The 11,426-nt window shown below is 40.0% G+C and overlaps 1 protein-coding gene across 10 annotated transcripts in view; it reads left to right on the top strand.

Moving 5' to 3' along the window:
- The first annotated feature begins 1,509 nt into the window (after window positions 1–1,509).
- OTUD7B (OTU deubiquitinase 7B) overlaps window positions 1,510–11,426 on the top strand; it is a 75,286-nt gene continuing 65,369 nt past the window's right edge. For 4 of the 10 annotated variants that reach the window (XM_074263352.1, XM_074263348.1, XM_074263345.1 and 1 more), the window contains exon 1: window positions 1,510–1,685. The gene's annotated coding sequence lies outside the window, so the exon portion shown is untranslated. Of the gene's footprint in view, window positions 2,278–11,426 lie in introns of all 10 variants that reach the window. The other 6 variants (XM_074263346.1, XM_074263342.1, XM_074263350.1 and 3 more) reach the window with 5 other exon arrangements.

Here is an 11,426-nt window from a genome sequence, read left to right as displayed (position 1 = left end):
TGTGCCAGGCACTGTTCTGCGCAACAGAGTTCATGGAATAGCACCAGCATATGTGATATTTCCCTTTCTAGGCTTTTATAACAAGTCTGCTTTATGGAATTACTTGCTCTCCTGTTTCCCAGTCTTGCCTTGGAATTCCCATCATTTTAACTGGTAAGAAAGTAATGTATTGTTTATTGCCTCTAGTTCTCAAATCTACACTTTGGATCTTTGAAGTTGAGCAGCTGAAGAAAGGAAGAAAGGAAGTGGTGTGAGCAAATTTATCATATAATGCAGGGGGGAGATGGGGGGGGAATAGAGTGATACTGCTTTCATTTCTGGGAAGTAAGTTCATTATCTCTATGACCTATAGGCCTTCAGAATGGTAAACCTGGCAAATCTCTTATAGTTCAGAAATATAATGAGTAATTAGCCCCTCCTCCCCCAAGATGACATCAAATCCACCCATGGAACAGTAAATGTCAATTCTCTTGAGCCAGTCTCTAACTTTAAAACCTGATGTGAATAAAAGAGATGAGGAACAAACATTTTTAAGCACCGACCGGGCTCCAGCGCTGTTAAGTACTTTACAAATATCTATGTTATTTGATCCTCACAAAAACCCATAGAGGCAGGCGCTATTTCACAGGTGAGGAAACAGAGGCAGATTGTGATAAGGACTAATAATGTCTTCTCTGGGATTTCTTTCGTTCAGTACTTCACCACTGGCGTGCCTCACATTGCTAAAACAGAAGGAAGCTAGAAAAAAGTATCCTTTGCTCTCATAGACTAGCAATTCTTGTAGCACCCCAGGGGACCTGGGAGTTAACTTCCCCGAGCCCGGGCTCCTCCTTAGGAGAGCCCCCCAGGAGGTTTCCGAGACTGAGCTGGCTCACCACAGTTGGTCTCTTTATACTTTTATTGCCCCGTATAGAACCTAATAAATGCTTAAGAACTGACAGTTGACTGAACCAGGTGAGACTCACGCAGTAGGGCACAGGAAGGCTGATTGAAAACTGTTGCATACTCGAACATAATTCAGGCAATAAAACATTAATTTGGCGTGAAAAGCAGATGTCAGGAAGTTGGAATCCTTGGACGCCTTTGAATTCCCTTTGGCATGACACTTCGTCATCACAAAGTATTCCTGAAATGTCAGTTTTGTGCTCTGCCCTGCACGAGGTACCAGTGCACAGTCCCATCCTGCAGGAGCTAACTCCCGAACCTGGGGGATCCATCCCTTCGGTGCGGACGGGGGACACTGGTCCTTTAGGGAAGGGGAAGATGAGCTAGTTCGGGATGGGAGACCAGGAGAATTTAAGAGAGCATCTCCCCTCTGTTCCCCCTCATTTTTGTCCATCCCTCTCTCCCCCTCATCTCCCCAAGCACCAGCTCTGGGCCGCTCCGCTGGGACGGATGGACTAGGCACTGTGGGGCTCGCGCCGGACTAGACAGGGTCACACGCGGGTTAACTGCAGGGTGGGGCGGAGGCGGAGGCAGCGACGGCCGAGGCCGTAGAGATCGAGATAAGGGGGCGGGGCTTCCAAGGGGGCGGGGCCGATCCGGAGGCGGCCTCGGCTTCGGCCGCGGTAGCGGCCTCAGCGGCTTTAGGTGTCACTACCAACCCACTCCGGCCGGAAACAGGCGCCAGTTTCCGGCCGGACGGTTGAGGAGTGGCCGCTTCGGGGCCAGCCATCGGAGTCGAAGTGGGTACCGGGCTTGGAAAGAGCGGGGAGGTGTTGGTAGAGGCGAGCCGGGACTGGCTCGTGAAGAGCTGCCGCCGCCGCCGTCGCCTGGGCTGGGGGGAGGGGTCCGGGTCGACGGAGAGGGAGGGGGCGTCGCCGGTCGTCGCGGGATGAGGAAAGGCTGCGGGGCCCCGCGCTCCGCCCCGGCGGCCTAGGGTAACGGAGCCCCCGCCCCTCGGGACTCTGGCGGCGTGCGGCCGCCCGTCCCCTCCCTCCGTCCGTCCGTTGTCGGACCCCCCACCCGCCCCGCCTCCCTTCGGGTCCGAAGTCTTCCCCACCCCTTTGTCGGTGTGCGGAGATACTTTCGGGGGGTCACCCCTGACCTTCGCCTGGCTCGAGCTTGTGGGCCCCTTAAGTTTGCGGAGCTGCCCCGTTAAACGCCCCCGGGCGTTTCGGCCCAGGCCCCTACCCCGAACGCTCTTGGCAACGAGCTGCCGGCTCCGGTACACAAAACGCGGCCCGGAGCGGCACCCGAAGGGCCTTCGTCCGCTCTCCCTATTTCGGGCCGAGGGGAAAGTTGTCGGGGGAGGCTGGAAACTTGAGAAGCGGCGGGGTGAGTGAGGGAGTGGCGGCGGCGGGGCCGCTCCGGCCGCCTGACCGTGGTCACGGGCTGGCCCCCGGCTTGTTTACTGGCTCGCGATATTTTTAGCCCTGCTTCCTCCGGGTTCGGCCCTGGTGACTAGTTTGTGCGTGGGGGCTCCACCGGGAAAGGGCTGGTTCTCTGGCTGGTCCGGGCGCTCTCGAATCCTCCTCTGCCGACCCCCCACGGGCAACTTTCAGCCCTGCCGGAGGCCCTCGGCAGCCGGGAGGAGCCGGGAGAAAGAAGCCACTCAACTTTTGTTTTCCTACTTTTCGTGTAAAGTTACTGACCTGAAGTCTTTGCCAGCCGTAGACTACTTTTCGATTGCACCCCGTAGGTCTCTTTGAAGTAATTAGCCTCTTCTATAGTGGGGAAATTCGTAGGAAGGTATAGTCAGTTCGTAATCACCGCCTTCATCAATGGAGGACAAATCAGAATGTCAATTCCCCATTTTTTTATTTTTAGTTTTGAAATGGTTAAAAAAAAAAAAAAACTCTCCCTCTCTCCCTCCCCACGTTATAATACTTAGTTTTAATGAGAAAATGCATTTGTATTACTGACAAATATTCATCTATTGATGGGTTGAGTAAGAAGACAGCTGGGGGGTGGCTAGAGGGAGAGGGATCTTAGCTTAAACATGTCCCTGAGCATAAATCACAAGTTAATAAGACCAACAAAATCATTGATTTAACCTATTTATTCTCCTTGTTTCTCAGTAGTTGGTAATTAAAATTTATCATTCAGTTTTACCCCTTTATTTTTCCCATTGTGGATTGGCCACAATAATGCCCTAGTGTAATGGATAATAGTAATAATAATAGAATTGAAATTGACAGATGAAATGTAATAATGCCCCAATGTAATGGATAATAATAAGAGAATTGAAATTGACAAATGAAATGTAGGCAATTCTTGAATGTCTGCAAATTTTTTTTTTTTTAATATATTGCATCTTGGCTACCTCCCTACTTAATTGAACATATTAGTCAATAGTGATAGTCTAAGAAAAACATTTGAAAAGGGGAAAAAATATCGAAAAAATACATTCCAAATAAATTTTGGATTCTTTACTATTTTGGACCATCACATCCTTCATTAGGTTAGTGATCAAGAGTTGATCACTCAGGGACATGACTGATTTAGGATTATTCTGTTCTGGAATAGAGAAGGAAGGCTGGGGAAAGAGCAGACTGTTCCAGAGCTGAGTCAGTTACTCACATTTCTGCCTAATTAAGCCTGTCCCTTTGGTTTAATGCCAAAGATTGCTCTGAGAAAATGTAAAATTTCTGGTTACAGATCTTAGTGCATTTTCCACTATGTTGATATCCATTCCTCTCCAGAATCTGGAAATTTAGCCCCTCAAACCCAGACGATTTAGACAGTGTTCTATCTCGGACCCCAGAATTAAAATACACAAGTTCTTTAGAAAGAACTTCCTTTTACAGAATTTTGGATTAGGGCAATCAGTACTGCATTGAATTGGATTTTGGAGGGGTGTTCTGTTAAAGTCATAGATGTTGTTTGAGGTAAGGGTGCACAACCAACCTAAAATTATTCTGAAAACTCATTTTTTTCCTCCCTGTTTCACTAGCAATGTTTTGAGAAACATATTACGGGAAGTGGAATGCTTTTTTTGAAGTCACACACCCAAAGAGATTAGTAGTACTCCGATGCTTCACTTTTTGTGTTAGTTAGCTCAATTATTACTGACAGGCTCCGTGACCTATTTATAATTGTGGCTGGAGTAAATCCCCTGGTTGAAATGTTGGCCCATAGTTTGAATAAATCTCAAAGAGGCAGGGAAAGAATTGAGATGAGGCTGAGCATATTTGTCACTAGCCTGACTCTGGAATATTGTTGATGAATTCTTCAGAATCCAAATACAGTAGAAAGAATACCTGCCCTTGTGGCCCTTTAGTTTATTTAAAGAGACAACATGGCTTACTACTTAGGGATCGGCATTTGAACTAGTGCAGTTTTATGTAGTGGAAATTGCTGAGAGAACATATCCTAAGGAATAATGATGCATAGTTTCTCAGAGAAGATAGATTTTTTTTGCCTAGGTTTTGGCAGACAATATTGAGATAGAGAAAAAAAGGGAAAGATTTTCTAGCGAGAGGAAGTGGCATGCATAAAAGTTAGTGTGAGTAGAAATGAGCAAGGTACCTGGGAAAAATGGGGAAACATGTAAGATTGACTAGATTGTCTGGTGGTAGGTTATAGAAAGTGATGATGAAATAGAGCCTTATAAGGAGAAGGGGTTTGGAAGCCAGACTGAGTTTGGATTTGTTAACATTGCATACTAGAGAATCATGGTAAGCCTGTGAGCAGAAGAATGATGTGCTAAGAGTTCTGGTTCAGAAGAGACATATATCAGAACCCATTTTCTCTTATCCTGAACCAGACTGGTTGCAGAGTATCTTGGCTGGGGCTTCAGTTTTCTCTAGCAGTTCTGTTTCAAATAACCTAATTTTACAAAGATCTCTCCATGCCCATCTCAGAGTTGTTTAACACCAGGGAATCCCAAAAGGATGTAACTAAAAGTTCTTCACATTTTTGTGGTAAGCAAAAAATAAAAAGGTCCACCATCTGTGTATATTTAGTTTTTAGTCTTCAGTGTTAAGATTGTAAGAGATCAGTAATATAGGCAATCCAGAATTGAATAGTGCAAAAAGTATTTTATTTGGATAGCATTATAATTAAAAAGTTTAATGGAGTTATGTTTTCTTTTGTTTATGCTACTATTAAATTTTGAATTACCTGATCACATGCCATCTAATACTAGTATGTGTTCAGGTAATTCTTCTACCCTTGTTTCTTGACCAATTCATGTTTTCTAGTTCCCAGGCTAAAATTTCTTATCCTTTTTCTATTGTACTTTATAAGTCCTCTTAATATGGTGGCATACTAAATAGCCTAGTAGAGGCAGCCTGGAATTTTCCTTAGAATGGTATAAAATAAACAATTCAACTTGTGGATAATTAAAAACTAATTGTACTAAAAATGTTCATGAGGAACATGTTCACTTATTTTTCAGTTCTGTCAGTCTTTGTGACTCTTGGAGTTTTTTGGCAAAGGTATTGTAGTTGTTTGCCATTTCATTTGACAGAGGAGGAAGCTTGAGGCAAATAGGATTAAATGACTTGTCCTGGGACATGAAGCTAATAAGTATCTGAGGTCAGGAGGTTTGAACTCTGTAAAATGAAACTTCCTGACTCCATGCCTGTTATTCTATTCTTTGTGCCATCTAACTGCCCCACATGTATCTTATAGCAAATCCCTTTTAGGATACATATTGCCCTCGAAGCCTTATAGGCTCATGGGTTTTTCATGTAATAACCAGAGCCATTTAATCAGTCACAAGCATCAAGAGCTGATGGAGTGCATCGAGCTGATGAGAAATAAATTCTCTCTCCCCTTCAAACATAATATCCAAAATAGGGGATTAGAGATAACCAAATTGAATCAAAATTTATCAAGACCTTTCCTTCTAGAGTAAATTTATTTAAAAAAAATTTTTTTGACCAATTTTTTAAAGGGAATATTAGCCCCTTAAAGTTTATAAAATATTGTTAGCTATTTTTCACATAAAACAGTTTGATCTGAATACACCTGACCTCATAATTGTTACCAAAACTGTGTACTTGTGATGTCACTGGCAAAAGATTATGATTTAGCTCTTGAAGGAGAAGATTGTCATCTCCCTTGGACTCTGGAAATAAGAGATTGAAAAAGACTGGTTTCTATTCCTTCCACCTACTCAGGATCATTCTTAACTCTGTGTGTTCTAGGGTTCTGTCTCATCCCTTTATTTTCTCCAAGAAATAGTTTGCTTTCAATTATTTGTGCTAATAGAGGGGAACAGTCAATCAACAAATATTTATTAAGGATCTACTATGCACTGGTTGAATAGTGGGGTGAGAATACAAGTATAAGATACTTGTAAAAGATACAGCCCCTAATTTCAAAAATCTTATGTAGTTAAAGAAATAAAACATATACCAGAAAACTGTCAGTGCAAGAAAGTGTACAATTAAATGTTTAATTATTTGGCATAAACTATAAGTACTAGAAGAATAAGTGAAAGCTTATTGAAGAAAGTGGTATTTGAGCTACAGCTTTGAAGAATAAATAGAATTTGGATTCTAAGAATGGTGAGCATATATAGTAAGGTGAATAGAGATAAAGAATTTATGAGATGGAGAAGACCATGAGGGAAGGTGTGGAAACAGGAATATGCATTGCAATTAAGAAATTGGCATCAGCTTAGGGTTTCATTTGGGGTTAGAGAAGTAAATTTGCTAGATGTGTTGGGACAGTATTATTAGGAGGGGGGTAGGGAATCATGAGGCTGAAAGCCAGACAGAAATTTGAAACTGATTTTATAGGAAAGAGAGAATGAATGGAATGACAATGAAAGAGGATAGTGAAGTGGTTTGGGGAACTTGTTTAGGAAAGAAATGGGATAAGTTTTGGATGTGCCGAGTTTGAAATAAAAGGATGACACAGGAAAATGTCAATAGTTGGAAATATAAAATCAGATTGAAAAATACAGGGTCATCATTATATTGAACCTTGAAAATGGATGAGTTTTTTATAGACAAAAAAGAGCAGAGAACCCAGGATAGTGATCTTGATTATATACATAGTATTTAATGTAAGAATCATGTTGATTTTAATGTGTATATTTTGTTATTTAAAAAATACTGTTTTTATAGAACATTTTCTTAATATTTGGCTCAGGGATAACTAAGATTTGTCTAGCACTTATGTATCAGGAACTATCCTAGTCATGGGATACAAAATAACAAAATATACTTGTATTTCTTTCTGCACTTAACTAAGTATCATTGTGGTCTGGGGCAACATTAGGAAATCCAGGATCAAAGTAGTAGCAATTGAAGTTTGTTGATAGAGTTGGAAATCTTTTTTGGTTTGACTTTATTATTAGGTTTATGACCCCTCTGGGGTTTTGGTGGCCCAATCACTTCTTTTTTAGATAATTATAATAATTCTTAATTGGTCTTTTGCTTCCAGTGTCTCTGTTCTCTGAAATAATAGGCTTTAGGCACAAATTTAATAGACTTAAGTTACTTCCCTGCTTTATAACCATTTGTGGCTTCCTGTTGCATCAGGGACACAATTCAAATTCCTCAGCCTGGAATTGAATAAAGCCCATTGAAATTTGACTCTAGTTTACCTTTCCACTCTTATTCTGTAATATTTCTCTTCATAAATTGTACTTTTTAGCCAATCTGAACTGTTAGATGTTCTTGAAATAGACTTGCTATCTCTTGCCTGGTTTCTTCTGCATAAGTTATTCATCATACCAGGAATATATTCCAATTTCATCTCTATCTTCCAGAATCTTCATTCAGACTTAACTCAGAGGTTGTCTCCTAGAATCCTTTAGTTGTGAGTGCCTCTTCTTCTTCAGATTATCTTGGCTTCTCTGTGTTCCCTGATAGATTGTGAGCTCTCCAAAGGCAGGAACTATTTTGTTTGTCTTACAATCCCTAGTGCCTAGCACAGTTCCTCTTGTATAGTAATCATCAAATTTTCTCCCTTGCATTGTTCTGTGCCAGTTTGATAAATCAGTCTTCCCAAACATCTTTATGAACATAACCTTTAAAATATTTTTATTTAGGAATAATCTTCCCATCTACTTTGGTTGAACCAATGAAGGGGAGAGGGTAATGAGTTAATCCTATCCTAACTTAAAATTCAATTCAGCAAATGTTTGAATGCCTTATGTGTGCAGGAATAAGTCATTTAGATGGTATTTTCAGGTTTACAAACATATATGGAATTATAATCCTGTGAGGTGAATTGTGCAAGAAATATTATATATTATAATATAATATAAGGGAATTCGGATAAATTAAGTGATTGCTAGCAGTCACATGGCTGAAAAAAATGACTGACTTGGGAATCATACTTTGTTTTCATGCCTCTAAATCTATTGTTCTTTGCACAATGCCAGTGCTGCCTTTTCATAGTGCCCATTCTAGGCTTTACACAGATGGATTGGACTGGGAATCTGTACTTAAAATACTTATTACCTAACTGGAGAGAGAAAATAAGAACAGATAACTAGAATTGCTGAATGGGATATTGATATGCAGATAAAGGAACTTTGAAAGTAGATTAGGGAGAGATTACTTCCTTCTGGAGGAATCCAGGATGATTTCAGTGGAGGGAGGTGGCTTTCAAGTTGGACTTTGCACACTAGTTAAGATATCAGTATGTGTAGGGCAGGGTGCTGAAGGGAGAAGAAACTGAAGTATTCCAGACATTGTAGAGAGGATTCTGGGGTGAACAAAGGCCCTATATACAGGAAGTGCAGGGTTGTGGTGGAGCATAGGGTACTTAAAAAAGAAAGAGTGAGAAAAAAAGCTAGAAAACTTAAGTTGGATACAAAGCCTTGAGGGGGTTTGGTTTGGGAGTATCTACCTACAAAATTAAGACTTTATTATATAGGCAATGGGTGAAGTATGGAGCATTTTTGAGAGGGGAAATAATAAAATCAGTGATATTATTGAGCTGCACATATAGACTGGATTGAGGTAGGAAGTTTTGTTAGGAGGCAAAGGTAGGTGATAGGAGGTTAAAAGTTCATTAATTTATTAAGCACCTGCTATGTAAGATTCTAGTTCTTAGAAGTAAATACCACATTATGAGAGAAGGAAATGACAGATGAATTAGTCCTGAAATAATTGCAATAAAATTGCGTCTTTGTAGAATTTTAATATTTTCAAAGTGCTTACATATGTTATTTAATTCTCACAATGTGAGTTAGGTGCTATTGTTCTGTTTCCTTATTCTAGAGATGAGGAAAGTAAGGCATATGGAGAGGTTAAATAACTTGCTCAGGATCATATAGCTAATAAGTATTTAGGGATTTGAATGCAGTTCTTCTTGATTCTCAACTCAGTGCTTTCTCTATTATACCAGGATATTTATGTCTTGAAAAGTAATTATGAACCCAAGCAAAGAGATTATAGGTAGTGAGGAATGTAGGGATACCTCTTCTTTTGGAACTAGAGAAAAGAAAAAGAGTGAGTTGGGGAGGAGCTTATTGAAAAATTTTCAGGAATAGCAGAGGGAAATAAGGAAGCTCAAATGTGATGGACTTAAACTTCTTGAAATAAATTAGAAGGCTAGGTAATCTGTTGTGGGTGCATGTGGATTTGTGGAATGTTTGTAATTTTGGACTTGAATTGAGAAAATAAAAGTTTGAAACTAACCCTTTGGATAATGAGATAAAGACAAAGAGGGCTCAATAAGTTTGCTTGGGAATGGAAAGGATAGGATCAATGTGAGAAATATTGAAGAGGTTTCTATTTATTTGCTTTCTCATTTCCCCCCAGATATCCAAATAGGTCTCCCTGATGTGGTCATGTCAATATAGAGAAAAGCTCTTCTCTTGAAACTATATGGCTGATTGGTGTTTGAGGGTGGGGCCTGGGTTGGAGAAGAAAGGAGGGAAAAGTTCTTCTGATTAGAGGCATTTTGCTTTCTTAAATGGTAGGGCAGTATTTGTTCTTTGCTTGTAGGCTGAGAACTTTCCCTTTACTTTGTTTTTAGGGAACGTTTTTGAAATTGAGCTGCTGCATCTTATATTAAAAGAAACAGGGCATATTAAATTGAATTGTAACTAAAAAGGATTTGTTTATATTTGCCTAAGAGCAATGTCTGCCACAGTACTCAATCTGTATTTTCCCTTTTCTAAGATTGAAAGTTTCATTACATTTTTTTTCTGGGAATGTGGAGAAGGGCAGTTTTGATTTTGATGTGCTGACTGAATTGCAAGTATATGTTTTGAGCAAATATTTGCCTTTCTGATATTTGGAAGTGCAGAAGAATTTAGTTCATGTCCTTAGGTTTCTTTGGAAGGACTTGGTCCATGTCTAATAGAATGAGAGGGTATATTTTTTGTGAGTATTAGACTTAGTTGCATGTGTTTAGGCTCTGATTAATGTTTCTTTTGGAATTTTCAAAATTCTCCTTGGAGAAGGACTTTATTTTGGAAACTATCCATGTTGGCTGAGTTACCAATTCCTAATTCTTTCTTAAGTGGGCAAGGGCACATTTTGTTTATGAGTGTGTGTGTGTGTGTGTGTGTGTGTGTGTGTGTGTGTGTGTGTGTAGGGGGGTGGATTCCAGGAGGTGGAGAATGACTCATTCTGAATAACCATTCTTGTCTGTAGATGGTTAGACATCCTTGTCTTTGTTTTAGAGTACCCCACATATATCTCCTGATATATAGGAATGATGGTCCTCATTTTGCTCAGATAATCTGAGTTGAGGTAGAAACTAAAATTCCTATATTTTTGTTTTTCTCAATCTCCTCTTCTCTATAGATATGTGTAGTGGATATTAGGGAAATCCAAAGGAAGGAGGAAGAAAGCCATGATTTCTGCCCTCAGAGAGTTTACAGACTAATATAGAAAAATATAATCTGTAAACTTGAAGAGATGCATAGCAGCATAAAGTAACAGCAGTAAGGGGAAATGATTGTAGTGGAGTTATGTAAGAGTTGAAGAGGTATTGAGTAAAAATGTAATCAAGAAAAACTTCCCGGAGGAGGTGAGATCATGCATTTCTTTGGGGAGTAAATTAAAGAAGCAAAATATTATAGAGAGTTAATAGGTGTGAAGCTGGTAGGTTACATCTACCAGAAAAATGTGTGTATATGTGTATGTATGTATGTGTATACTTGCATTCATGTTTTGGGAGTGGATGGGCTCTAAGCTGCTGTGCTTTAAGAGTCTTAACATTTCATTGAAGAGGAGTTATTGGTGCTTAGAAACAGTAGCCAGATTAGTGGCACGTTAAAAAAATTTTCTAGGAATTAAAAGTCTCAGAATCCTAGTTTTCTAGAAGGTTGTTGAATACATATTTCTGCTTGCATAAAGTCATGTTTTTTTCATTTGGGCAAGATTCAGCAAAGGTATTGTGAAGATTTAAATTCTAGTGTTTTGTGTCTCTAATTTGCTTCATGTTTTAGGGAACCTTCTGGAAGAATGTCTCCTGAAGCCATCCTAGGGAAAGTAAAAATAAGTATAGATGACTTGATTGTTCCAAGGAAGAGAGGGGAATAACATAATTTTAAAACAAAC

Source organism: Sminthopsis crassicaudata, chromosome 4 (assembly GCF_048593235.1).
Source record: "Sminthopsis crassicaudata isolate SCR6 chromosome 4, ASM4859323v1, whole genome shotgun sequence".
NCBI lineage: Eukaryota > Metazoa > Chordata > Mammalia > Dasyuromorphia > Dasyuridae > Sminthopsis > Sminthopsis crassicaudata.
This window is presented reverse-complemented; position numbering and strand designations above follow the sequence as displayed.